Here is a 27,305-nt window from a genome sequence, read left to right as displayed (position 1 = left end):
CCAAGCGAACTGCTAGCTCTTCTCTGATTTCGTTCTGCCCTCTGAGTGGTATGAGTGCAGCTCATTGCCTGTGTCTGGAATGCACACCCCACTATATCCATGCCAGGTAAAATCCTCCTTTTCCTTTGAGCCTTGGATCAGGTACCCCCTCTTTCATGAAAGCTCCCAGATTTCCCCAAATGAAAGTAATGCTGTCCCTCCTCAAAACAGTCTGATCTGGATCTCCCCCCTCTCCCTTTAAATCACATTCTACTGGGTTTTGTACTTCTAAGTTTTTCTTCTCCCTGACTTTAGATTGTTAGCTCCTTGACAGCAGAATTATGCTATTTTATATTCTTTATCCCATTTATCTTGAACATATTTGGCATTAATGTATCTGTTGGACAGAATATTTTACTTGAAATAAATGTAGTAAAAGTTGTTTTAAGAATCCTGCCAAAAATCTCTGGTGTATTTTATATATAACATTATTTACTCTATTGAAATTCGTTCTGGATGTGAAGGAAAAACAATTCACAAGTTAATTTGCAAAAAAAGAATTACTTTAAAATCATGTTTTGAATCATTAAGAATAAGGTCACCTGAGACAAATACAAATATCTGTAGTGTTCCCATGTTGGTTTGTCTGCGGAAGGTCTCCCTTCACGTAGCACTGTGGCTGTAATTCCATCCCTATGAGGGCTACCACAAGAGAGCTGCTGAGTTAAATCGAAGATGAACCTGAGCTGCCATAGAGATTAAGTGAACCATAGTCCGATTTATTAGTATTTTGCAAAGGCTTCATGATTACCATTTCACACTTCTTTTAACTGAACAATGTCATTAGAACTACCCAAACTAGTTTATAAAATATTATTTGGTGGGCTTATAATCCTGACACAAAATTCTTAAACTGAATAAATGACAATCGCCTGCAGGCAAATTCCCACTCAACTAGAAACTATAAATGCAGATTGAACGATATAAACAAAGCTCCACTGGGTTCTATAATGAAGCATTTCCCTTTATGACACCATCCTCACCCTCCATCCTCCCATCCTGCAAACCCAGGAAGATAACTAATTCCATTCATTTGGATGTTTGCATATTACTGCATTTTATTCTTCTGATAAGAATAAGAGGTCAGAAATTTTGATAGCCAATTAACGGACTGTGTGAAACTAAAGCATATGGATTCTAAGAGGCCTTACCCAACATCACAGAGATGATTAGTACCAACACAGTATGATACAGTTCACACAGAACTCCAGACCCAATTTCCAATGTTCTTCCCTAAGGGCCATTATGAAACAAGCCATGGGGAAAGAAAGGATTTCTTACACATTCAGTCAGTCAATAAGTGTTTATTAAACATTATATAAAGCATGTATTAACCTCTGGAGGCTTTGTATATGTTTGTTTTCTAATTTATTATATAGGGAATTAGAATGAGATCTTCTCAGAATGTCTTGTACCTGCTTATATTTGGACACCACAATATCCAGAGAAGCCAAAGGGGAAAGATGCTTCTATCAATAGAAGGGTGGGGGAAGGAGGTATAAGCAGACTGCAGTCAATTTTCAAAGATGATCTATATATAAGTAGTAGAATAAAGGATATCATATACAGTAAATTTATAACCTGAAAAAGGAGGTAGACCAGTCTTATGATAAGATTGGGGGGGGGGGAGCAAAAAGCAGATACCTTGAAATATACTTGTATCCAGATAGAGGGGCTCATGGACAAGAATTACACACGATGAGAATATTTGGATGCTTGCCATCTACATTGATTACGGGTCTACTCATCTCATGATATCACATATATGCTGACATACTGTTGGATGAAGGGCAAAAATTAGATAATTTCAAGAGCCAAAAAAATTACAAGTATAGTACAAATTCCATTTTCATTTCTATAGCCTATAAAGATTATTTTCCTTTGTCATATGACCGACAACTCATTAGTGGGAACTATTTCTTTTCCTTAGAGAATGAATGAAACTAAGTAACCAATCCTAAAAGTTAACATGTCAGTGACTAAATTTGGCTCGACACTTCTCTTGAATTACTAGTGTGTTAACAAGTTAAAAATTCTAAGAAATGTTCACAGGCATAAAATGAATCACAATACTATCTAAAAATATGAATTCTGACAAGAGTTATAAATATTTATTTATAATTCATTTACTTAACTCTAAGATCCCTCAAATATGAAACAATTATACAAGTTTTAATTGAAAGTTTTGGCTCCATTCTACAGCTTAAGTTACTATTAAGTTTGACACACGCAGACTTATCATAAAATCTAGAACATCAAATAGCTAACTTCTAACCCTGGCTGGGCTATCTTTGAAGGCTACATTCACAGTCATTTTTGCCAGCTAAGTTTATAAGTCCTACCAGAATCCCCCACGGTTGATATGCCTGATAATTAGACTCTATATAAAATGATTTTTCTTCTGTAACTTGAGTTCCTGATTATGGACATGGGAGCGGAATCAGAGGAGCCCAGCCAGAGTGGAAGAGAAATACTTTTTTCAGTATCAGAACTAAGCGGGAACAGGGATTTGGGTGCCCACAGCTCACAGTACCTGCACGCCTTACACCAGCACTTCTTTTCCACACTTGCTAAACAATTATAATTTGTAAATACTGCACTTGATAGAGAGAACAAATATTGAAAATGACTGTGATGATAAGAAAAGGAGGTAGGAACAAGTATCTTTAGCATGCCTTTTCCTTTTCAAAAGTTGAACATTCTGCCACGTATACACATATTATGCATGTGTACTCGATGCCAAATATGTGATTTAGCAACGATGTGTCCATTACTAAAGAAGGCCAATGAACAATATTAGTCCTAATCATAGCAATGTAAAATAAACTTTCATAGCACATAGCCAAGCGAATACATAATCGATTTAGAGGACTTACAGCAATTTCGTAGCTTTAAAAATTGTTATGTTATCTGAATGGCTTCTAATAACCCTTACCTCGGCATAAAAATAGTACTTTAGATTTAGTCTATCTAGATTTTGGTCTTAGGATAGAATTACTGCTAAAGAGAGAGCTGAAAGGGTCTTTAGGTGCCAGTTAGTCCTCAGACTTGAACCAGCATCATTCAACTCTAAATATACTGGGCTGGTTTCCTAGGGGATTATTAATGACAAAATTTCAAGATTGCTAGATTTGGAGGACAGATTATTTACAATTCCTAATCTTTCTACATTTTGTTAAAATTTATTTATATATTTGCTTCAAAACAAGTTCTATGTATTTTATTCCCATGACTAATCAAAGTAATTTGGAGATCCTCTTGTCACACTATTTTTCAAGATATCATAAGAATATGGATTTAAGAATCTTCAATATCCTTCTGATGTAGATGGCTCATATGTTCAAAATAAATCAATGCCCATTTATCTAGCAATTTAGATTTACAAAGACAGCTGAGAACCAGAAAGTTTAAGGGGGAAAAAAGTCTGTCCAGTCAAAACTGATTTCATTATTTATGCATTAAATGCTACAAAGATGTGCTTTACTTTTGGAGAGTTTCTCTGTCCTTCACTCCAGACCAAGTTACTCCTAGTTTACATACACAACCCCTACATACTTGGCTACCTGCTTTCTCAATTCACAAGACATTAGAATTGACCAATGGACCATAGATTTGGAGCTAGAGTCCTTAGAAACTAATCTCCCTCATTTTGCAGATGAAGAGACTGAGGTGAAGAGGTTAAGTGAATTGCCTGGGTCAGTATGGACCTAGTGTTTAGTATGTTGGTTGCACCTTTTAAACTGTGAACTCCCGGAGGACAAGGGCTGTTCTTGCCTTTCTTTGTACCCCCAGCATTTACAACAGTGCCTGGCATGTAGCGAGTTGTACCTGGTGTAAACTTTACATGTCTAAATGACACCTCACTGTATTATATGTCACAATACAATAACTGAGATCAATAAATGACCATCCTGATTTAATAACAAAGTTTTAAATTATGTTCTGTATATTCTAAGGAAGATGGAAGAGTGGGATAAAAATGTAAAACACATCAAGAATTGTAAAAAAAAAAATACTTGGCTCTGAAAATATTAAGTTTCAGTTATATGGAAAATGAAAGAATAAAAATCTTTATTAAGTTCTTACTCTGTATAGATACCTCAATAATTTGTTCATTTCAACAAAGTCATATGTGTTATTATTTATCAATATCAGGATATATTCACATGTGGATGGACTTGTTAATTTAGCAAGGAACACACACACACAGAGACACACACACACACATACATACACACACACACACACACACACACACACTCTCTCTCTCTCTCTCTCTCTCAATATTCCAAAACTCAAAACGGAAAAAAAAATCCTATCAATTAGGCCTGTGATGAATTAAGTCACTTCTCTACAAAGTTTACAGCCTTTACCTTTACCTCAGAGATTCCACTGCTACATGTAGAATTTCAAGGAGGTAAATGATAAAAACAAAGGTTTCATATACATCCACATATTGACTGTAGCATTTTGTGGTAAAGAACAGGAAAAGAGAAGAGCTGCCCATTGTCTTGGGAATGGTTAAACACACTGGGGTAAGTGAAGGTAAGGGACGCTACAATACTGTGTTGAGGAAAAAAAGAAAATCAGCGGAGATGCATGAATTGATGCAAAATGAAATTAGCATAATCAAGAAAACAATCTACATGACAATAGCAATATTAAAAACAACAATAAAATAACTGAAACTGAGCACATTAAATTATAATGACCAAGACTGACCCCAAAGAAGAGAAGACACCTCTTTCCCTTCTTTGCGAAGGAGACATACTAAGATTGTGGAACATTAACAGATACCAGACTTTTTCCAACATGTCGGTTAATTTTGTTCATTTTTTTTCTTTTTTTTTTTGTTACAAGGAATGGCTGTTTGGAAGTAAAGAGAAATTTTACACTGCCTAGACTGGGAAATATGGGTCATGTAAAAACAAAATGCAATAAAATGTCTTTTAAAAATTTAGTCACATCCAGATTTAAATGTACATTTGCAATTTATTTGAAGCTCATAGAATACATTGTCACTTTATCACAGTGGTTTTGTTTTCAGAACAGCTGACATAAATTAGCTTATCTCTTAACTGTCTTGTCATTCAAAACTGAAGGTGAGTTTCTGGCAGTAGAAAGATTGAGATAAATTAATGAGGGCTTTCCCTCTCTCTATGCTGTAATATTCCTTCTCATTCTGTCTCTGTCTCTGTCTCCCTCCTCCCTCATGTATATATCTGTCTTTTCGTCATAGAGGGAGAAAAACACCACCTTGTTTAGTACCAACAAGGTAAGAAGGCTATATTTTACAATCTCAACATGGGATTTATAGATGCTCGATCTTAAATCATTGCACAGAGTAGATTTTTAGGATATCTTGCACAGTCTTACCATTTTAAACAGGGCCTCAGACAACATTCAGCTTGACAGTAGGTAATTTAACACGTGTGACCCTTTGCACAACAACAGTTCTAAACTTTAACAGCCAAGACTGTAGCCACGTATTTGCTTCATTACCATCATTTTAAAAATGAGAAAACAAAGAGACAGGCATGGTACAAAGAATTAACAGGGTACTCTTTTTCAAGAGACAGCAAAGCAATAATGAAAAGAAAAGTCCAACAATGATCAAAGAAAGACCCAAGCTAACAATTGAGAAAGAAGTATTCAGCTTTTTTTTCAGTTCTTGTTGTACTTGTAATGATTGTACAACACAGATACTACTAAACTGTCTAGCTAATGCTCACGCAATCTAAAAATGCAAAGAAATCAAAAGATAAAAGTATATCAACTGAAGTTGAAAAAGTTTGACTAAAATTTTAAAAAGGAAAGTGACTAGTCATATAAGTGGGTTTCTATTTTATAAAGATGTCCCTGAAATATAGCTAATTCTACTTTACCCTTTCGAAAATGCCGCAGATCACATTCTCCTTTTTTTACATTTGAATACAAAAACAATCATGCAAACTAATCAGGATTGTTTGAAGGGGTTTTTACACAAACTTTCAATGGATCCACTGGGGTTCAATTATGGACTATTCTACATAAAAATAAAAGTTTCTGTTAAATGAACTGAATGATACCCATTTTTCTACTGAGAAATTTTAAAACGCTGTCTACCAGGAAAAAAAAAGACACAACTTTTTCTTACTTTTTTCCTGCAGACTCATAATACAGAATTCGTTCAAAGAGAATAAAAGTCCCTGTAACGTCTCATTTTCAGTCCCAATAAAGGGATGCATAAATAAGAGAATTTTCTAGGTAAATGAAATAACCCAGCTAAAGCACCAACATTTTTTCCTAATTATTTTAGGAAAATCTAAAAAAGATTTTATTTTATTGCCATTACTGGTAATTGTTCCGACAACTGACCATAAAACAATGTTCTGTAATACAATAAAGTCCTCAGGAACTACTGAAGGATGATTATCACCACCCTAAATGGTCCTAGACTCTTATCAGTTAAAATTTTTTTCACATGTTACCCCTATGCTCCTAGTGTGCTGTCTTATTTTCCATTCACCTCTCCTTCTCAGTCAAATTTAATGGGCTTCTTTTACTTTCTTTTAAGTTCTTAGCTCTGTCCTAAATGACAAAAGTTACCTGAAGTATGGTTTTCAAATAAGTAGAATGCAGATATAGCTGGTCAAGAATTTTTAGGGAAAGCAGAAATTGATAACACTGGACTAGCACTAGACTTGGAGTTAGGAAAACCTAGGTTCAAATTTTGCCTCTGACCCTTGTTAGCAGTGGCAATGTCACTGTACCTGGCTGGTGAAGGAAACTCCCAAATATGTGGGTGGCCCAGCAGACAAGAACAGTGAACTACAGAGTCAGGGAGACGTGAGTTCAAATCTGGTCTCAGACACCTGCTAGCTATGCAAACCTGAGGAAGTCACTCAGTTTCCCCAGTTATCAGATAGAGACCATAACTGCACCTATCTCACAGGATTAAGGAAATGATATTTGTAAGGAGTTGAGCACAGTGTCTAGCACGTAGTGAGTGGTCTAGAAAAGTTTCTGTTTAAGCATTCCTACGTCCTGAGCAATCCACAAGCCACCCTGCTAGGCTGTGACCCCAAAAGATCCTGACAGGTGCAACTGAGACAGTACATAGAACTTTAAAACTAACTAACAGAGATAAATGGAAAAGTGAATCGACACAAAGAAAGGAGGAAAAGGATGTGGGCAAATGCAGGACATACATCACACACTTGTATTTGTATATTTATATATTTAAAATGTCCTACAGAATAGAGCTGTACAGATACACATATACACATACACACATATGAAAAGTGCTCAGTGGTTTTTGTTAGCTACACATGTAACAGTCAAAAATGTCCATGCAAATTCTGGGCTACACGAATCGTGTAATTGTCAAAACAAGGGTGGTAATGGTCTAGCTACACTTCAGCCTTGTCAGACCAGATCTGATATATGGTGTTTAGGTCTACATATCATATTTCATAAGGCATATTGTCAAATCTGGAACAAACCTGGAGGAGGCACCTAGAATTATACAGAAACTAAAAGCTATGCCATAGAGGATTGAATGAAAGTATTAATAATCTTTAATTTGGAAAATTACAAAAAAGGAGGAAATCGTGAATGCTGTTTTTAAACATCTGATGGGATTAGGCCTATTCTGTTCTACCTTGGAAGAAAGAAACAAGTGAAATCTACGGGAGGCCAGTTTTCATTCACTAAAAGGAAAAACTACTTAACAATTAGGGATGCTGCAAAAGAAAATGGCTAGTTCCGAGAACAGTAAGGTCCTCCTCTGGGTAAGTCTGCCTGCAGAGGCCAGATCACCTGTCACAGTTGGAGTATGCAGAATTCATTTTCCAGGGAGGGGCTGGATGAGATAACCTCCAAGGTACCTTCCAATTCTACCCACTCTGATTTTAGTTCTCTCAACGTAAGCATAGGCTAAATCATCTGTTAAAAAATTATCACCTAGCACATTTATTAAAAAAACAAACCAAACTCCACAGAAGCCCCCTCCAGCGTTTAATCATCTTCACTGTGTAGTTCTTATAGTTTACATATTATTTTCAATTCTAACCTAATTTTGTTTCCTCTTGTTCTGAGGAGATCCACAACTGATTAATCAGGTTCCTTTCTTAAGATGTACTTCAAAGATACTCAAAGGAGGCATTTTGAGGTTTTTTTTTTCCCTCCTCAATAGTGATGATATATTATTTGTTCCATTTCAAAGTCTTCCGTGGTCTTCCTTGTGACTAAGAGAAGGCACTCAGAAGGTGACAGGCTGGGATTAGGAATGCAACCAGAAGGCCCAGCACAGAGTGCCTGATGCATGAGAACTAAACCTGTGACACATCTGCTGAACGCCGAGCTTGCTGCACAAATTAAAGTAAATGGCCACCCATAACAACTCTACTTATAACTTCCGTGTAACTCTCATCATACCCTCTGTTCCCTCTAAGTTAAATATCCTCTAACTCTAGCAGTCAAAATGCCAACATATGCCGTAGCTAGAGATATTTAGTCTAGAGAAAAGAAAACCTCTTACCCCCAAACCCCAAATGTCTCCCACCTTCCCCTTTCTCTCCCACATGTCCTGGCTTCTAATAATTCCTAACAGAATTAGATGGAACATTAGAGGTCATTTAGTCCAACTCCTTACTCTTGCCTCCTCCTCTATCTCCCCTCCCCCTCCCTCGACCTCCCTCTGCCAAAAAAAAAGAGGAACCAGAGAGGTTACAGTGCTTTGCAAAATTACACAGATACTGGGGAATCAAGCCATGTCTTTTGGTGTCAAATTCAGCCCTCTTACAGTTACACCCCTTGTCAAAGTTGACCTTTCTTCAAAGGACAATTCATTTTCTGAAAAAAAAAAAAAAAAATTCTGTCCCATCTTTTAAACTTGACTATTACTAGGGAAGGTACTGCTACCCTCCCAGATAACAAGTTTTGCAGAAAGTGGGATTTTTAACTGAGACTTAAAGGAAACCAGGGTATCCAGGAAACCTTAAAAAATGAAAAGTGAGAGCATTTTAGGCAGGGGGACAGAAGACAAAAAATGCCTGGAGTCTGAGAAGAACAAGGAAACCGGTGTCACTGATCTCAGAATATGTGAAATAGAATAAAGGGTGAGAAGGGAATCAATGATTTTGCAAGAGGTTACTCCCTTACATTCTCCTGGCCCCAAAGTTCTTGCAGGCTCTTGTCTCTGGCCCTTTTCTAGTTTGTCTTCTAAAATGGGGTCAAATGAGTCCGGCTCAAGTACGGCCATTCCACATCACTCCTTCACTCAACAACTCCAGTGGCTCCCTGTAATCTCTGTGATGAAACACTAGGTGCTAGGACTCATACAATGTCCTTCAAAATCTAGCTGGAACCTTTATTTTTGGACTGATTTCACATCATATCACGGGCGCTGTTCCCTCTCCCCTTTATTTTCCAACTTTACTAGCTATTGTTAGCCCTTGTATTTCATGCTTTCCCTTTCTGCCTTGGGTTCAAAGGCCACCTCTTCCATGAGGCCTTCTATGATTAGTGCTTCCCTTTTCTCTCCCTGAAATTACGTTATAAGGATTTCGTATTTTATTTATGTGTCCCTTGTTTCCCCCAAATAGAATGGCCCCTTCTGAAGGGCAGGGGTTGTCTCTATTTTGATTTCCTCAACAAACACATGCTTCCTATGGATGCTTACTGAACTGACCTGAAGGTGGGGGTGTGTTGTTATAATAGAAGTAGTCAGTGAAGGAGGAGGAAAACCATGAGGACTGTGCCACAGGAAAAAGGGGGATTAATAGAGTCAATTGTTACAGACAGCTAAGGAAAGAAAAAGTCACTGAATTTGGGGATAAGATGAGAGAACAGTTTCAGTGAAGTGAAAGATCCTGGAGTGAGAATATGCACAGGATTAATTAGGGTTTGGATCTATATTGAGGAAGTAAGCTCACAAGCTTTTAAATACTCCTGGATAAGAGTTTGTTGTCCTCTTTCACACAACAGATAAATAACAAACCTAGAATTTGTTATCCTGGGATAGCATTTAAACTCAAGAAGAGGTTAAATTCACAGATGACAAGTTTGTAAATGGTTAAGAAAAACAGAAGAGGAAGTCAGCTTATTGGGGCAATCATCATCTCCAATAAAGCAACCTTTGGTGCTACTGTCATAGATATCACACTAGCTCAGATGGACCAAGAACATGCACCACGTATTCTACAGAGATACTTAAAAACAATCTCCTTAATTAAAAACAAAACAAAACAAATTTCAAGTTACTTAAAATACTAAGTTATGAAAAAAGGAACATTTTGCTTAGAAGCTAGTACCAATGTCATTTAGATAGAAGGGATAATGCCTTCTAACAGTTTTCACTGTTTGAGAAACCACTGCTTCAGTCAGACTACAGGGAAGGCTACTGCATCAAGAAGGAATTCTTTTCTATTACAATCATAATTTACAGTAAAACCCCGCCATGAGGGTTCTGGCCAACAATGCAAAAGCCCCATAGATATGGGACATTCCTTTTGAAGCTTTTCCTGAAGAAGATCCAATTCAAGTTGGCGTCTCCTCTTTCCTACAACCTTCCCCCCACCCTGCTCCCCCTCTCTGGCTCAGTTGATACAGGGGCCAGGACTGTGCCCAGGCCCCTACACATTCACACAACATTACTCTCTAGTTATAAAAGAGCTTTTTAAAAGGGAGAAGGTGGATATAATGGGGAGAAAGGAATTGGGAATAAAGAAAAAGCGCCTTTTGTGCCTTGTGAATTATTCAGTTGAGCAATGAACTCGCCATTTCTTACCCTAACACATCCATCAGGGAACTCCAAACTGTGAAATCAAAGGCTACTAAATTTTTAAAAATCTTCACTATCCAGCAGATCTACTGAAATAAATTCTGAAAAATGGAACTTCAAATTAGCTCAACTAAAAACATACACACATGAATTCTATAAATCATGTAAAGAAAAGAAAACTAAAACTTCAAATTAACTAAAAAATATTTTGTAGACATCTTGGTATATTAGTAATCTATGTGTTACTCCTCCTTTGGCATTATTCAACCCATAAAACCAATTGTGGCAAATCTCAATTGTCACCTTCTTTCCTGAATTTTTTTTTTGTCTCATTGGATTATTTGATAACCTTAAAATGATTCCAAAAACACTAGCTCTACTTCTGAGAACGACATCTAGATTTCTTTCTACAGATGCCTCAGGAAAGTACTGCTGGTTATTTAATCAACAGAGTCAGGGCAGAGTCACACTTTACTCACATCCATTAATGATGTTTGGTTGCCTACATTATTAATAGAGTTTAATTCTCCTTTGGATAAAGGCAGAAATAAATTATCTGCTTTTTTCAAAGGGGGAAGAGGTCTCTATTAAAGTAATCCCTTTTCCTACACATTTGTTACTATACATTTTTCTTTTCTCCTTCAATACAAATTATAATAACTAGAGAAGAAATGAAATTAAAATCTTTATCACTGGTGCAAATTTTAATTTTTCATGTCTTTAACTTAGTTTCTATGGTTAATTCCTTGTAGACTTGTGTCTAAGTCACTGAACTACATAAGACAAATCGGAAACAATTTCCTACAAAAGACTCAGACATCATACCTAGCTTCATATAGATTCTCATTTACAAATTCAAAAAGCCTTTTTAAAATCTATAAAACCTGCTGTGATTCCAAGCCCCAAACACTCGTGATGTTTAGATGATACAAAGCAGTACAGAATAATGGGATCTAATCTATACTGTAATAGCACATAACCACTGGATTAGCAGGTAAGGCTCATTTTCTAGTCCTAACTCTGTCTGCTATTAGCTGTCTGATCTTGAGCAAATAGTCTCGTCCATTTTCTCATGTGTAAAATAAGGGGGTTGTACTAAATATATACCGTGATCCCTTAAACCTCTACAATTCTATGAGCCCCTTCTCTAAACCAGCCATGTGTTTGATTCTGCCTTTGCTTTTATCTTAGACATGCCTAGTTAATAAGACTCGCATTGTCTGCTCTACTGAACAGGTTCTTCTACTTTGGAGTTGAAGGTGCTTCTAGCAAGGCCAGTCCAGAGCAACGGTGTCAAGAGTCACAAGCTCTGTTATCCATGTGCTATGTTACTGAATCTCTCCGGTTCTTGGTCCCCTTACCTGTAGAATGAGGAGGCTGGACTAGATCTTAATCTTTTTTGTGTTACAGACCACTGTGGAAATCTGGTGAAGCCCACATGCCCCTTCCTCTTGATAAATGTAAATGTAAAATGTAAAATGCCTAAGATTATAAAGGAAACAAATGATATTAAAATACAGTTATTGTTGTTCAGTCACTTTTAGTTGTGTCTGACACTGTGACACCACTGGGGACTTTCTTGGGAAAGATAACAGGGAGAATGACATTCCTTCTCCACTCCATTTTACAGATGAGGAAATGGAAGCAAACAAGGTCACACAGCTACCAAGTGTCTGAGGCTGGATTTGTATTCACGAAGATCAAGTCTTCCTTACTCCAGGCCTGGTCCTCTATCCCCACTGCATCACTTAGCTGCCCCTAAAATACAGTTATTAAAATGTAAAAACAAAACAAAAGGAAACCCTCAAGTTCATGAACACCATATTAAGAAGCGTTGGACTGTTCCTTCAAGTTTTACCATCCCATGAGATGAAGTAGGCCTGAAAAGAGACAAAATATAGAATCAGAAGCTCTCCTAACTACACTAAAGGGTCCCTGTAATTTGTCCTTATTTCAGATCCTTTCCTAAAGCCACCTGTTTAGAATTCTCTCCAACTCTCTCAGTAGTCTGTGATGTTCTGCCTACTAAGAATTAGGTTCTACACTTCAGACAAGGTTTGTGCAGTGAAAGGTCCAAAGATGAGGCAACCAAGACCCTTTGGACAAGTCACTGAGCGTTCCACTGGCAGCTTCCCCTTGCTAAGTAAGAAAGGCCTGCGTAGCTCAGACAGTGCATTGTGTTTAATTGAAGCAAACGGCTCAGGCTGGTAAGGTTTGCTGTGGAGAATGTGCTACCCCAGAAGCATACTTCAGTATATTCACAGGATCAGTTTTAGAGCTGAAAGGAATCTTATAAGTACAGTTCCAATGCTTCTGCAAAACACTATTTTAAACTTACATGGGAATGCCACATAATACACATTATATTATAGAACCTTCTGATGGCTAGTAGTAGTATTTTTAATAGTATGTATTACAATACTTTTAGCACTAAAGCGATTGGACCTTCAGAGTAAAATAGGACAAACTCATGTTCATTTTTCTCCTCTACCATCATTAAACTGTCTTATAAGATTATACCCTCTATGAAGATGATTACATAAAGTAACCCATTTTAATACTGGTAAAACTCCCTAAACAGGGTGAATTAGGCTGTTCATGTGAAAGGCCGCTACTCTCCTCCCTTCTCCCCTCAGTACTTCCCATGAAAGAACGCTGGAATTGAAGACCTGGGTTCAAACACATTCCTGCTACCTTTCACCTATGTGAACCTAAGCTAATCACTTGATCTTTCTGCGCCTCTGCGCTTTAAAGCCCACCCATTATCTGATAAAACTTTCAAACTGCAGTATACCACAGAACTGAGTGGTTTTTTTTTAAGTCAAAGGAAGATAAACTTTTACTCCAAAGAGTTTTCTTGTACTTGTCTTTGGTTCGTATATGACTATATTACAAGTAAACATCTGAGTATTGTGAATGTTAAATTCCTCTGAAATTGAGAACTGAAAAGCATATTTTTTGTATCTATTTCAAGTAGGAAGGGAAACACCGGATTGAAACATAGCATTTGAGTACAAAAGATTCATCAAAAGAAGTCTGATAAACTTGGTGAGGTTCTATGGAGGTGAGCATTTGATCATAGTGTCTCTCCCAGTGGGGAAGGTGGGTTAATGGGCATTCTCAAGGCCTAAATACTCCTTTAAGGTGAATGGTAACAGTTTTTGAAAACCTGAACTAAAGAACTAAAGCTGGAGGAGTAACAAGAGACTATGACGTGACCAAGGGTATAGAATGTGAACTTCACCCTCCATCACAACGGTGGGATATTGGTCAGCATCTCAGCAGTACTAGAAGACGGACACATTACAACTGCCAAGTACTGGAACCAGGTGCTCCACCCAGGAACAGAAGATCCTATGGGAAGGAGATTGTTTCTCTAGTAGACCCAAATTTATTTCCCTATCATGTGGAAACTAAGCTTTAGGCCTGCACAGAGGTCCCTGGGATGAAAGGATGACTGGAATATGATGTGTAGCCTTTCTAGCAACAGCAAGGACTTTTTTCTTTACATACATTATTTTATTTGAGCTTCTCAATGATTCTGTGAGGTCAGTACCACAGATATTTCAATGGGTAGATAAGTAAATGAAGACTTAGCAAAATTCACCCAGACAGATACCTGTCTGTCCCCTGCAGCTAGCCCCTGTAATGGCTTCAGTCTATCGACCATAACCCTCAGTATTTCTATCTAGGGTTGGAACAAAACAGTGACTTGACTGTGATCACACAGCTGGGAAGAGTCAGAAGCAGGATTCAGTACTAGGTCATCACAAGTCTAAAACCAGTATTCAGTATGCTAGTTTATCATGCTGTATTGTGCTAGACAATTTTGGGTCATATCTTGAATGCTCACATGGGACCTGGAGTTCACAAATGTTATTTTGTGGTCATCTAAGGAAACTCTAGGTAGAGGAAAAATGGCCCAGAGCTAAGACCTATCAAGAAGCCCCAAGCCTGAAGCTGGTTCATATAAAATCATAGCCTGGGGCACTCAGTCATAGGTTACATGAAAGCAAAAAAATCATGAAAACCTTTGTCTGTGTCCATGACTAGTCATGCAATCAATCATGAAACAAAACCTTTTAAATGACAACTAACAATTAATAAGAATGTGACTGAGCTGCCAAGAAGAGAAATGATCTATGCAATTGAACATGCTTCTAATATTATAATTCACAATAAAAACCAACTGCAAAAGTCATGAAGAGAAAGTTGAGTCTATGCAACCAGTTATCTTCTTTTCTCATTCCAGTTTATTTTCCATTCTAGAGCAGGAAAGAGACCTTTTTGTGAGAGACTTACCATGTGAGAGAAAAGAACAGAAGACTGTCTGCTCCTCATACCTCCTAAATTTATATCTAAATAGTTCATGTTTAGGATAAATTAAAAACTAGTCAGCACTGTGACAGAACGTAGAGATATGAGAGGAGGGAAAATCTCCTTGCTCTCAAGGGGTTACATTCTATTGCATACACATAACACATATGTGAATAAGTATAGTTCAAAGAAAATTAAAGGAGGGAGAGAATACTAACAACTTGGGATGGGGGGGAGAGAGATCAGAAAAGGTTTGCAAGAAGAGGATGCACCTGAGCTATCTTGAAGGAATAGAAATTCTTTATCCTCACTTAAGGCAGTATAGTGAGCTCCAGCATGACCTCTTATAGATATCTGTCTGTCCCCCTGCATCTAGCCCCCATAATGGCTTCAGTCAATTTACCATAACCCTCAGTACTTCAATCTAGGATTGGAACAAAATTAATTTCTTTCTAAAATCTAATTCTTCTAAATTTCTCTTAAAAGGAGGGGAGTGGTATAGATAATAACAGTATATTATAGAATGACCCACAAGCCAGATGCCTCCTTAACCTTCAAGAGACTTACATGAATAGGACTCATCCAAAGAAGACTCACTACCTCCAAAGGTAGGGGAGGTTAGACTTACTCTTTATCTCTCTGGTTCACTTCCCCCAGCTAGTAGTAACTTGAGAAATCACCGAGACAGGGGCTATTAATCTGGGGTCCACAAAACTCCAAGGGGGCCATAGGTGGAATTCAGGGGAATCTGGGAACTTGAAGGGGAAAACTGCATATTTATTTCAATATAATTGATTTCCTTTGTAATTCTGTATTTTAATTTATTCATTTAAAGACGTCATTCTGAGAAGGGGTATATGACACAAACCCCTACAAATCTTACGTCAAAATTTACATATTTTTCATGTTTAAAGTTTCTCCAAAAAGCAAGAAGCAGACTTATATAAAAGGCAACCAGTGGATATCATGTACAGGACAATGATTTATTACTTCCACCACAGAAAATACTTAAATGTAAGACTCATCAATTTCAGTTAATACAGAAACAATAACCTATCATATACACAACTTTAGGTGACTACTGAAATCTCAGAGATTTCTCTGCCAAGTTAAGTCCATAAGCCTACCAGATGCCAGGCACTGTGCTAAGTGCTGAGGCACAAAGAAAGGCAAAAATGTTTCCTACCCTGAAGCACCTTGCAGTCAATGAAGAAGACAACACATAAATAACCGTGCACAAAAATGACCTCTACAGAGTCAATCACAGACAATCTCTGGTGGAAGGCACTGGAGTTAAGAGGCTCTAGGGAAGGTTTCTTTCCTGTCCGAGAGACCACAAAGTCCTTATTTGCTGGGCACGGCTTAGGCTTCCTTAATCCTTTCAACTGCATTATCTTTCAGACAGTGGTCTGTTTCTCCTCTGGGAAACACTGCTTTGATAGGAGTCACCTCCCACACTGCTAAAGGAACAGAGTAGTAAGGGGACTGCTGATTTCAGGGTAAGGAATCCCAGCTCTTTCTGGGAGAAGGCATATCAGTATCCTAGGTCAGCATCTCAGCAGTACTAGAAGACAGACACAGTATCTATCATAATTACAACTGCCAAATACTGGAACCAGGTGCTCCACCCAGGAACAGACCAAAGGGCCCAGAAAAGGAATGTGCCTTGTGATGGGCAGCATAAAGATAACGTGAGAAGACACCAGGTGGCTTGGCAGTCCCCAAGAATCAAGCTGCTTTAGTCATATGTTCCCTGTGCCTCTCATGGAGGAGTGATTAGAGGGCTCTTACAAATGGGGGCTCAGAAACTATAGATTCTAGGAGCAGAGACCTAGAAGATACTTAGAAGTTGTGATAGCCATGGTCTGGGAGACCAACCGCATGAGCATGAGTTGGAGGAGGGAAGTCACAAGCGCGTGCATACACATACACACACACACACAGAGTGTCAAAGCACTCTTATAGATCTCATTTAATCCTCATCTCACAACAACCCCAAATGATTAGTGGTACAGTTATATATATGTATGTATGTATGTATGTATATACATATATATATACACACACATATATATGTATATATATATATATATGTTATATGTTTTAAACATCTATGAAATAAAGGGGTTAAGGTTTCAAGAGTCCCTACAACTTTCTGCAGGGCCACAGTACAACCCTTATTTTCCTTTATGTTTTTTCTCTTTGCAACTACTGTCATTGATCTTTGAAAGATTATGGCAAAGAGGGGATAATATTGATCCGCTTTTCAAAAAAGTTAACAGAATGGAATCCAGAAACAACAAAGCAGTGAAATTGGCTTTGATTCTTGGTGAATTTTTATAATGTATTATTAAAGGGATGGTTAGAGTGCATCTAGAAGGAAAGAAAGAGAGATTACAAAGAACCAGTGAGGCGTCATCAAGAATAAGCTATATACCAGACTAACCTTATTTCCTTTTGTGACAGCATCATTAGACTGGAACTTCAGAGGAATGCTCAAAAAATAGTTTATCTGGTTTAAATCAAAGTGTTTTAAGAAGTCTCTCTTGAATAAGATGCAAGCCAAGGACTCTGATCCTTACAATGAGATGGAGGGCCATGAGGCCTGATCATTTGCACAATCACTGCTTCCTAAATCCCTCCACACTTGACTGTCTGGCCTTCTGCTAAATCCTTCAGACCCCTGGATATTTCCTTTGTCATGGTCCCCAGGGCCTTGGCATTCCCCTGAATCTGAGCTCTCTTCTGTGTTGTCTCCACCAATCAGGGCATGAGTTCCTTTAGAGCACGGACTGTCTCACTTTTTCGGTTTGCAGCTCTAGCACTTAGCATAATGCTTGACACATAGTAAACACTTACAAATGCTTTTTCATTCATTCAAGTTATTACTGTGGAAAAGATGAAGAGATCTAGCCTAGATGATGACATAATTAGGTGAATTCAGAACTAGATAAGTAGTTCAATGTCAGTTTGGAAGGAGGATCTGTTCTTGGCCCTGTGCTATTGAATGTGTTTACAAATGGCTTGAGTAAGTACGCTATCTGTACCTTTATCAAATTTGCAGGTACACAAAGGAAAGGTGGCAGAATCATTATGCCCAATGGTAAGATAAAATTTAATAGGCATAAATGTAGTATTCCTCTTGAGTTAAAAAACAACAATGGCAACTTCCTAAGTCCAATTTGAAACTCGAGTGCAGGTTTCTGTGGATTATGAACCTAATATGAGTCAACAGCCAGAATAGCTAATGCTGTTTTCCAATGCATTAAAGAAAAATAACGACCAGGAGTACTGTGGAAGTCACAGCGTGGCCACACTCTACCCTCATCAGCCCACACCTAGTGTTGTCTACAGTTCAGGGCACCATATTCTAGGAAGAATATTTGCAGTGACAGGATGATGGAGGGACTCTTGAGATCATGACATGTCATGAGCAGCTGAAGGAACTGGGGATGTTTAGCATGAAGTAAAAATTCAAGATAGATACAACAACTGTGTTTTCAAGTTTTTGAAGGGCTATCATATAGAAGGAGGATCAGATGTTCTAATTATCACTGACAGGTAGATCTTAGAGGAGACACCCATTTCTCTAACTCTAACCCAATGTATATAAATCAGAAATCACATTCTCCCCCAAGCCCACCCTGCTAGCTTCCCTCTATTTGTTGGGGGCAGCACCACCTTTCCTGTTTCCGAGGTTCATACTTCCTGAAGACAGAGACTGACTCCCTTTTCTGTCTGTACCCTAGTAGCACCAAGCACAATGGCTGATGCACAGCTGTTGAACGCTTCCTGATTGGTTACCCACTCTTCTGCCTCATTTCCCCCAATTCCATTGAGTCACAGACACTATTTGCACAAAGGCCCTCATCATCTCCTGCCTGAGCACTTGCAATAGCCTTCTAAGTCATCTCTCTCCCGCCTTTCTCTTCTCTAAGCTGACCAAATGACATCAGCAGTGCACAGGTGTGATCGCTTCTTTCTCCAGTTCAGGAGGCTCCAGGGATCCTGTTGCTGTCGCTGCAATAAACAACAAACGCCCCTGCTGGTTACCAAGAGCCATTCACAATGCAGCTCTAGCCCAGCTTTTCAGGAAGACCACAAATTACTGCCCCTCACATACAGTGCACTCCAGGCCAAGCAGCCTCCTTGGCAGGCCCCACACATGACATCCTTTCTCCTGTAGAGACACATGATCTAAGATGCTACAAGTATAACGAGGACATTACCAGGGGTCGCAGCCTTCTAAGTCCATCTTCTGGTAGCAAAAAAGTTCGGATCCAAATACATATCATGTTTCAATTTGTATTATGTCAGTTTTACTGATATTTTACATTAAATATCATGAAAAGGAAAACATCCCCACACAATTCTCCTTTGATCCACTCCAAAGCCTTCTTTACTATCTAGCAATATTGACAAATGGAATATTTCAAGTATGCCTGTAAGTGACCAAGTCAAAAAAAAGCGCTGGAAAAAAAAGAATGATCTGGAAGATACAATCAAAGATAATGAAGAACGTCCCCCCCCCCCCCAAAAAAAGAGGAAGTTCTTTAAGGGTAGAGAAGGGTTTTTATTAGGGACTTTCTGTCCTCACCAATATCTGGCACACAGGAGGTATTTAACAAATCCCAAAAATTGTATTTCAAGACCAGTTACTCCTTATACTATTTAAAGTATACTACAATCTAAATAACTATCTTTAAATATTTGGTTTTCACATTTTATTAAATGCAGCAATTATTAGACAACCTTTTATACAGTATTTAAATAAGGTTTGAAACTAGAGTGTTTGTACCTCTTTGTTAAGATGAACTTTAAAAAGTATTTGCATATTTTATTCCTAAATGTTGAATCAGCAAAAACACTTTAAAAATAGGCTAAGTTCACAATGGCTTCAAGCCCAATCTACGTATGTTCCAAACAGGCCTGAACAAGTTAAACTGAACAAATTGTAATGAAGTTTCCCACAAGCCTTGTGTGTAAGGAGGCCATAGTCTTTCTTTCACACAAGGCACTGAATAGAGCTTTTCTTCTGAAACAAAGTCTATGAGGTACAGCGAACAAACTGTAAAGGTAACTCAGCCTTTTGTCACAAGGTCCACTCAAACTCTTTTAATGATGACCACTGATTTCAACCAAGTTCAGTAAGGAAACAGTGGCTCCTACTATAAAACGGAAATATAACCTACACAGACATGTAAGTACATTCATACATACTATCTTGTTTAACACTATTAAGAAAGCTGGACCTGGAAGGTATAACATTTTAAGATCTAAGAATTCAGCTTTTAAACTACTAAAGTATTAATACAAATTTTTGTTTTATCATCTTTGTAATCCCTGTGCCTAATCTATGCAACACTAATAGGTTTTTTAAATAAAAATTTTATGATTTCAATGTCAAGATTAGAGTTTAAAAGATATGAAACTAAATCCAAATTTTACATACTCATCCATCAAGCATAAAATGTAGAATTAACTTAATAGTTAATGCAACTAAATGAAACACCTCTTAAGAAACACCTTATTGTGATAACGCTGCCTTCTTTAATGAAAAAGGAAAAACAGATTTACTGCCCAAGGCTGTATATTTTGCTGACTTCTTTAGGCAACTGATGTGCCTGTTACATAACAGCAGTCTGTGGAACAAATAGTAATCGTGCATATCAATCAACACCCTACACAGTCAGCCATATATTAATGAGTGTAAATCACCAGGGACCAGATCCATGTTGGGAAAAGTCTAGAAGAAAAAACTGATAGTCCACCTACATGCTGCTGGCACTTTAACCTCAGAAAGAACAGTTATCCCAGCCCCCACACCTCACTATAATAGAATAAGATGAACGTGGGGATTATGCCAAGTTGACCCCAAGCTTTGTTCTTTCCCCTCTAGGCACATTCAGTGAAAAGGTCTAAACACACATCTGATTTGACAAGCATTCAGGTTTTCAAAGAACATGGTGAAAGTGAAATCATACTTGGGGCATTCATGGGTTCCTATGTCAAAGGTCACTTAGCAGTATATCAGCTGCTGCCTACAAAGGTTTAAATGGGTAGTTTTAACCCTATATCTACTGTACAAAAGAAGCATTCACATGAGAAAATTGTAGTCTGTCATGTTCAAATAACTTCGAACAACCTATGAAAGTATTTTAGGATATATTTATTTAGCATATATTCATAGTCCCTTAAAGGAAAAGAGGGGGGAAAGGATTCCTATAGAATATATAAAATTTAAATTTACGTAATCATTCAACTACAAAATTCAAGTGTAGAAAGTGTAAATTATGATAGCATTAAAATATGTATAAGACAATCTTTAAAACGGTTGTGCAATAAATTACTGTATTTTTACTTTCTTTTTTAAAAAGGGAAACTTTACTGCTATACTAACATGCTATAATATCATCAAATACAAATATGCCTGGTGAAGCAAAGTAAAGATCAGATTTAGCGGTCCTCCTCCGAAAGTTCAACGTACAGACCTGATTTACTCCACAGATTAATCTTTTGAAAATGTTCAACTTGAGAGCTGATGATAATTGAGTTCTATAATGAAGGTAACTATGTCTCAACACAAAGTCTGGAAAGAAAAAAGTCTCTGAGGAGTTTCTTAAAACAATAGCACTCAAATATTTTAAAATTGAGTGGAAGGGAAAGATGGGGGGAGAGAGGGAAAGAGGAAAAGAATAAAAAACTGTGAGGCAGCAATAGCACTGGAAGCAAACATAAATGTGTGTTGTTTTCTTATATTTGTGAAGGAAAAGAATCAAGTTCAGCTGCCACACAAATCCGCTTAGATATCACTCAATTACTATAGGAAAAGATATGGGGTTCTTTTGGGAGAGGAATGATTGGAACATCATTGATGTAACATTAATACCAAAATTTAAGCATGGAATAGCAAAGCATCAATGAATATAGGTTCTCATTTTACTTAATAAAACATTTCTTGCTCACACATATGCAGTCTATTATTTATACAAAGTCAGTTTTTTAAACTGTATTAATTATATCCTACATAAAGTTACCCAACAAAATTAACTACTATTAAGAAAGCAAAAGCTATGTTTATTTCAAGTTTGCATACTTAAACTAAAGTCAGTCATCAATTCCCAGATTCTAAAGTCATCTAAAACTGTTGATGATAATTAAGTGATTATTTATTTCCTTCTCCAGGATATACCTAAATACTCTCACTGCCCAATTCTAATATTGAGACTACAGAGAATTCTTCCCCTTCACTATCAACCATCCATTGTAATTGTATTTACATTAATTTACATTAGAGCCTGCAAATTTGTCCAAAATTCTGTGCAGAGTATGTAATTCTTGTTTACCACTCTCATGTGTGACCAAATCCTAAAAATGTTCCTTTGCAGGAAGAAATCAAGGTAATATTACCATATTATTCAGCTTACTTCCTAAAGTAATGAAAGTAGACAAAAAATGTGTTAGTGGGGGGGGGGGGCGGAAGAAGGGGAATTGGGTAGACTCTACTTTGATCTCAAAAGACTTGTAAGAATATCTGTAGCCTATATTTTCACACATCTTTATTAATTTTTTCATTCAGTAGTTATTGCCTTTTTCTATTTTAATACGTAAAAATGTTTGCAATATGTACATAACATATATGTATTTAACTCCAAAGGCCACTTCCCTGGAATAAATTAAATAGGAATCTATCTCTTCTAAGAAAATGTAAAGGCAAATTTACCACAGAGGGAAATTAAAGAATACATCTTTCCTCGAGCACTAAAGACTGTAGCATCAATGTATTTCATATGATGAACAACAAATCCATATCAAGCCAATTATTTGAAAAACATTATTCAATGCATGGATCTCAGGAAAGTAAAAAGAGAGCAGTAGTAGCCACCGCACAATGTCTATGTAATTGTGGCATAAGGCTTTACAAGGAGATATCATCCCAAAGAAGATGCTGGGAAGATGTCAATGTCTTTTGCTCCTCATGTCTTACCAAGCATCAATATTATTTCTTCCTTTCAAATGCTGTTTATATGGGATCCTTCTTTTCCACTTTTATTTTTAAAATCCCTATTCCCTGGTGACATTCCTAGGATACATAATTCCAATTCCCCTTCATCTAACATAATTATTCATGCTACTGCTGAGTCATACAGTATGTACGCGCACACACACATACACAGATGTACACTTTGTTATGAATGACCTAGTATTTTCCTCGCCAGGGCCAGACTGGGAATTCTCTGAAGCATTCTCAAACCATTTCTATCTTATAAAGGCTGTTCAGGACTGTTTTATGCAATCTTAAAGCATATTAATAAAAAAGTATAATGTTCATTACAAGAGAGACGATCCTTGCACCCTAGATGTGCTAATCAGATGTTCATTTCTGGGTGTCAAACTTTAAAAGGATATTAGCAATGAGGATGGTTAGGTCTTGATAATATGCCATATGAGGAAGAGCTGAAAGGACTAGGGATGTTCAGCCTAGAGAAGAGATGATTTTAAGGGGAAGTGACAGAAGGGGAGATATGCTAGGTATGTTCAAGTGAAGAAAACGATTTAATCCATGTCACCTCAGAGGACATAACTGTGGCAGATTTCAGCTCAGTTTTACTGAAAATAATGAGAACTGTTCCAATGAGAATGAGCTGCCTGGTGAGACAGTAAGCTGCATGTCATAGAAAGCATTCAAACAGAGGCTGGATTGCAATGTATACTGGAGAGGGAACTCATAGGTAGCAGGATTCACCTAGTAGAACTAGGTGAATCTGAGAGGTTCCTTAGAACTCTTAAGAAATCACAGAACCTCACCTTTTCCTGCAAGGCCTGGCACATGAGGACACAATAAAGAATATCTAACGACCATTAATCTAAGTTCTACATCTGTGACTTAAAATTTGTTTACTTTCAACACCTCATTCTTGTTAAAATTTGTAGATCTATTTTCCAAAAAAAAGTATTATATAACTAGCCTATATCACTCATCATTTTCTCATAATATTTTCAGTCTCAAACAAGGAGCAGGTGAATTACATTGGCATTTTGGTCCTCACATAGCTATACTTCACAACTTTGGGGACTCTCATTCCTGTTTCGAAATATGACTCATTGCAATAGCTCAGGTTCATTTAACTATTATCAAACACTTGGGGGAAACTTGAGATTCCCTTGAGAATCACATTAAAATTATGTTCTAACTAGAGAATTATAAGTATTAAATTAATACTATTAGAGATAGTTTCAATTTTATTCTAGTTCAATAGTCACAGGTCTTTATTTCAAGCAAGGACTATTTTTTTAGGATTGGATTCTTTAAAAGTGGTTCTTTTACAAAGTTGTCCATGCCAAATATGTCCAAATTTTTCAAGCACTGTAGCATCTGAATAATAAATAAAAAATGACAAACCCAAGTGGTTGCTTTATCTGACATCATTCCTTTTCCAAACATAGACAAGTTTTATTACAATATGGTTCTTATCATACTTATAGTCTGGTGAAAGGCAAACACCAGTAGATTCCATCTAGTCCTGAAGAAATACTGCTATCAGGTCCCTGAGATAGAGTTTTTATTTATCCTAACAAGATGATTTTTCCACATTATTTCCTATCCTATTCCATTATGTAGAGCTATAGCATAAATTATTGGGATAATTATAGATCAATATGAACTCAATACTTAGAAGAAAAAAGTGTTAAAAGCCCAAACTGTAAGAGATAACGGTGCCCACCTGTAATCCCTGCCACTGCGGAGGTTGAGTCTAGTAGATGGCATGAGCTTAGGAGTTCTGAACTGTAGTGGGGCTAAAGCTTATCAAGTGTCCCCAGTAAGTTTGTGGGTCACCATGCTGCCTATGGAGGGGTGAACCAACAGAAGTTTAAAAACTGAATAGGTCAAAGCCTCCATGCTGATTAGAAATGGATCAGGCCACAGCTGTGTGGCAGCTAGACTTCCAGCCTTGATAAGACAGGGAGATCACCTCAAAAACTAAAATAAATAAAAAGACAATACACATAAAGGAAAATGACAATGTGCTTGTGAGATGGTACAATGGAAAAATTAATTTACTGGGAATTGGCAGACCTGTGCATTAGTCCACACTTGGCTTCTAACTTGCTTGTGCAACCATGAGCAAGTTGTAATCTCTGTGGGCTCATATAATCTATATACCAGTAAAAAGAAGGAACTGGACTAGGTGACTAATAACATTCTAGTTTCCTGTGTGATTTTATAGTCTTACAACGAAGTTTCAGGTTTGAGTTTTAAGCATTAGTTTGGGAAAAGAAGAACCAAAAAGGCCTGGTTACTAATTACATCTCCCTATGTATTTGGGAGATACACTGAGGCGTGCTAGTAGCTCTAAAGCAAGCACCGTACTTCCAATGGAAAAGCAATAGAATGGAGACAGAAATAAGAAAAGAGAGTATTAAGAATTAACACTGGGACAGGAAAAGAGGAAATTCCAATTATCCAATTAGTTTGTGTGTATGTAGGTTAGATGCATGTTTATATATACGTACAAATTTATCTCCCTCTTAGAAAGTGGGCTCTGTACTTGTAGTGCCACTGCCTGACACAGTCTATGGCACATAGCAGGTGCTTAAAAGTGCTTTTCGAATGACTTCCTGGTTTCCACTTCATAGTGCCTTCCCCCATTCAGATACCCCAGCTCCAGACCCATCGGCCTTACCCTAATGCTCCAGCTCACTTTGCTCTCATCTTTCTCTGAACCCCTCTTGTACTCATCTGGAAAACACAATCATTTTGGTTGAGAATTGCTACATGTGCATTTGGTAAATTTTAAAAAATCTGTAACTGGTACCACGCACTCACAGGACTTGTAAACTCCATGAAGTCAGAATGTCTTCAATTATCTTTGTACCTCCTCCATTACCTACCACTGGACTAGCATTTGTTACACAATAATAAATGGTTATTGAATGAATACATGATGATGCCACCTTTTTCATAGAAGATGACGAAATAGGAAGCTAATTACATGTGGCAAGTACTCCAATGTCCCATTTTATAGATCACTGAATATATCATTATACAGGTTCATCAAGAAAGAGGAACCAAAAAAATCTAAATCTAGTAGAATAGGTTGTGCCAGAACTTCCAGGATTGTGATTGATTTGGTGCCCCTAACTTCACCTCATATACTTTCTTCAGATACTAGACAAAGAAGCTGGCTTCCACACCACATAAGTAAAAAACAGATCATGGTTATTATTGTAATTTAACCCTAAGAAATTAAAAATAAAATCGAACATATCCTTGATCTGCTTTTTATGCTTCCAAGGTTACTGATGAAATTTCTCACTAATACAGAACAAATCAACATCTTTTTGAAGTTAGTAATAAAATAAAAACTATTGAGAAAAATGGCAGGGATTTTTAAAAGCTAGTAAGTCTCAATGAAAAGTCTGTAGGATAAAATAGTCAAAAAGCTCTGTGATCTCATCAATATGATGCGCCTTTTAATCATGCAGATTACTATATCCTTGCCCATTCACCTGTGCAGCTCTTGCCCATGTGCCCTCCTATACAGGTGGACATCCACCCAACATACTGGTCTTTTGACAGAGGAAAAACTACATGGAGAGAACACAGGCACTCCACCAGTTATCCTTCATTCTTACTATATAACCAATCTGTCTTCTAAAATCATATATTCCCTTGACTGTAGTCTATATTCCAGTTTGTTCTAAAAAGTTTTGGTATTGCAACCTGCTCATACTGACATCCATCTCTTTGATCATTCTATATGATACATAACTAATCAAGACTTTGGTCTACCTATGAAGATAGAAAAAACAAATGGATGAAAAATGACCATTGTCCAGCTTATGACAGAAAGATGGACAATGTATAAAGTTTATCTTATAAAAGTACTAGGAATGGACAATGAGTTGGAAGGGGAGAGGAGTTCGGATTGCCTTCATGAAACTGTAAGGGTCCTTTAATGTTTGATCCCAAATTTCAGCCAGAAACAAAGGTCCACCTTTTTAATACTAATAATCTGCCAGAATTGTTTTCTGGCTGTAAGTCATGGAACTAGTCTCCAAAGAACAAAATGACTACCATAAAAAGGATACTATAAAACACTATCAAAGAAGAGTACTTTTATTATTTTGTAGTACAATATAAATAACAAATTAAGGTTTAAACACATAATAAGCAAAACAA

At 37.3% G+C, this 27,305-nt stretch overlaps 1 protein-coding gene and 1 long non-coding RNA gene across 3 annotated transcripts in view; both read right to left on the bottom strand.

Annotated features, from left to right (window-relative positions):
- Window positions 1-27,305, bottom strand: part of ZEB1 (zinc finger E-box binding homeobox 1) — a 202,168-nt gene that overhangs the window by 159,175 nt on the left and 15,688 nt on the right. The gene's annotated exons all lie outside the window — the stretch shown is intronic.
- The window catches only part of LOC140532869 (uncharacterized), a 127,687-nt gene extending 100,382 nt beyond the window's left edge, over window positions 1-27,305 (bottom strand). Inside the window, exon 1 of the long non-coding RNA XR_011976707.1 lies at window positions 1-27,305. This exon is cut by the window's left edge and continues 6,913 nt beyond it. This is a non-coding gene — a long non-coding RNA (uncharacterized lncRNA).

This window comes from Notamacropus eugenii, chromosome 3 (genome assembly GCF_028372415.1).
Source record: "Notamacropus eugenii isolate mMacEug1 chromosome 3, mMacEug1.pri_v2, whole genome shotgun sequence".
Taxonomy (NCBI): Eukaryota; Metazoa; Chordata; class Mammalia; order Diprotodontia; family Macropodidae; genus Notamacropus; species Notamacropus eugenii.
This window is presented reverse-complemented; position numbering and strand designations above follow the sequence as displayed.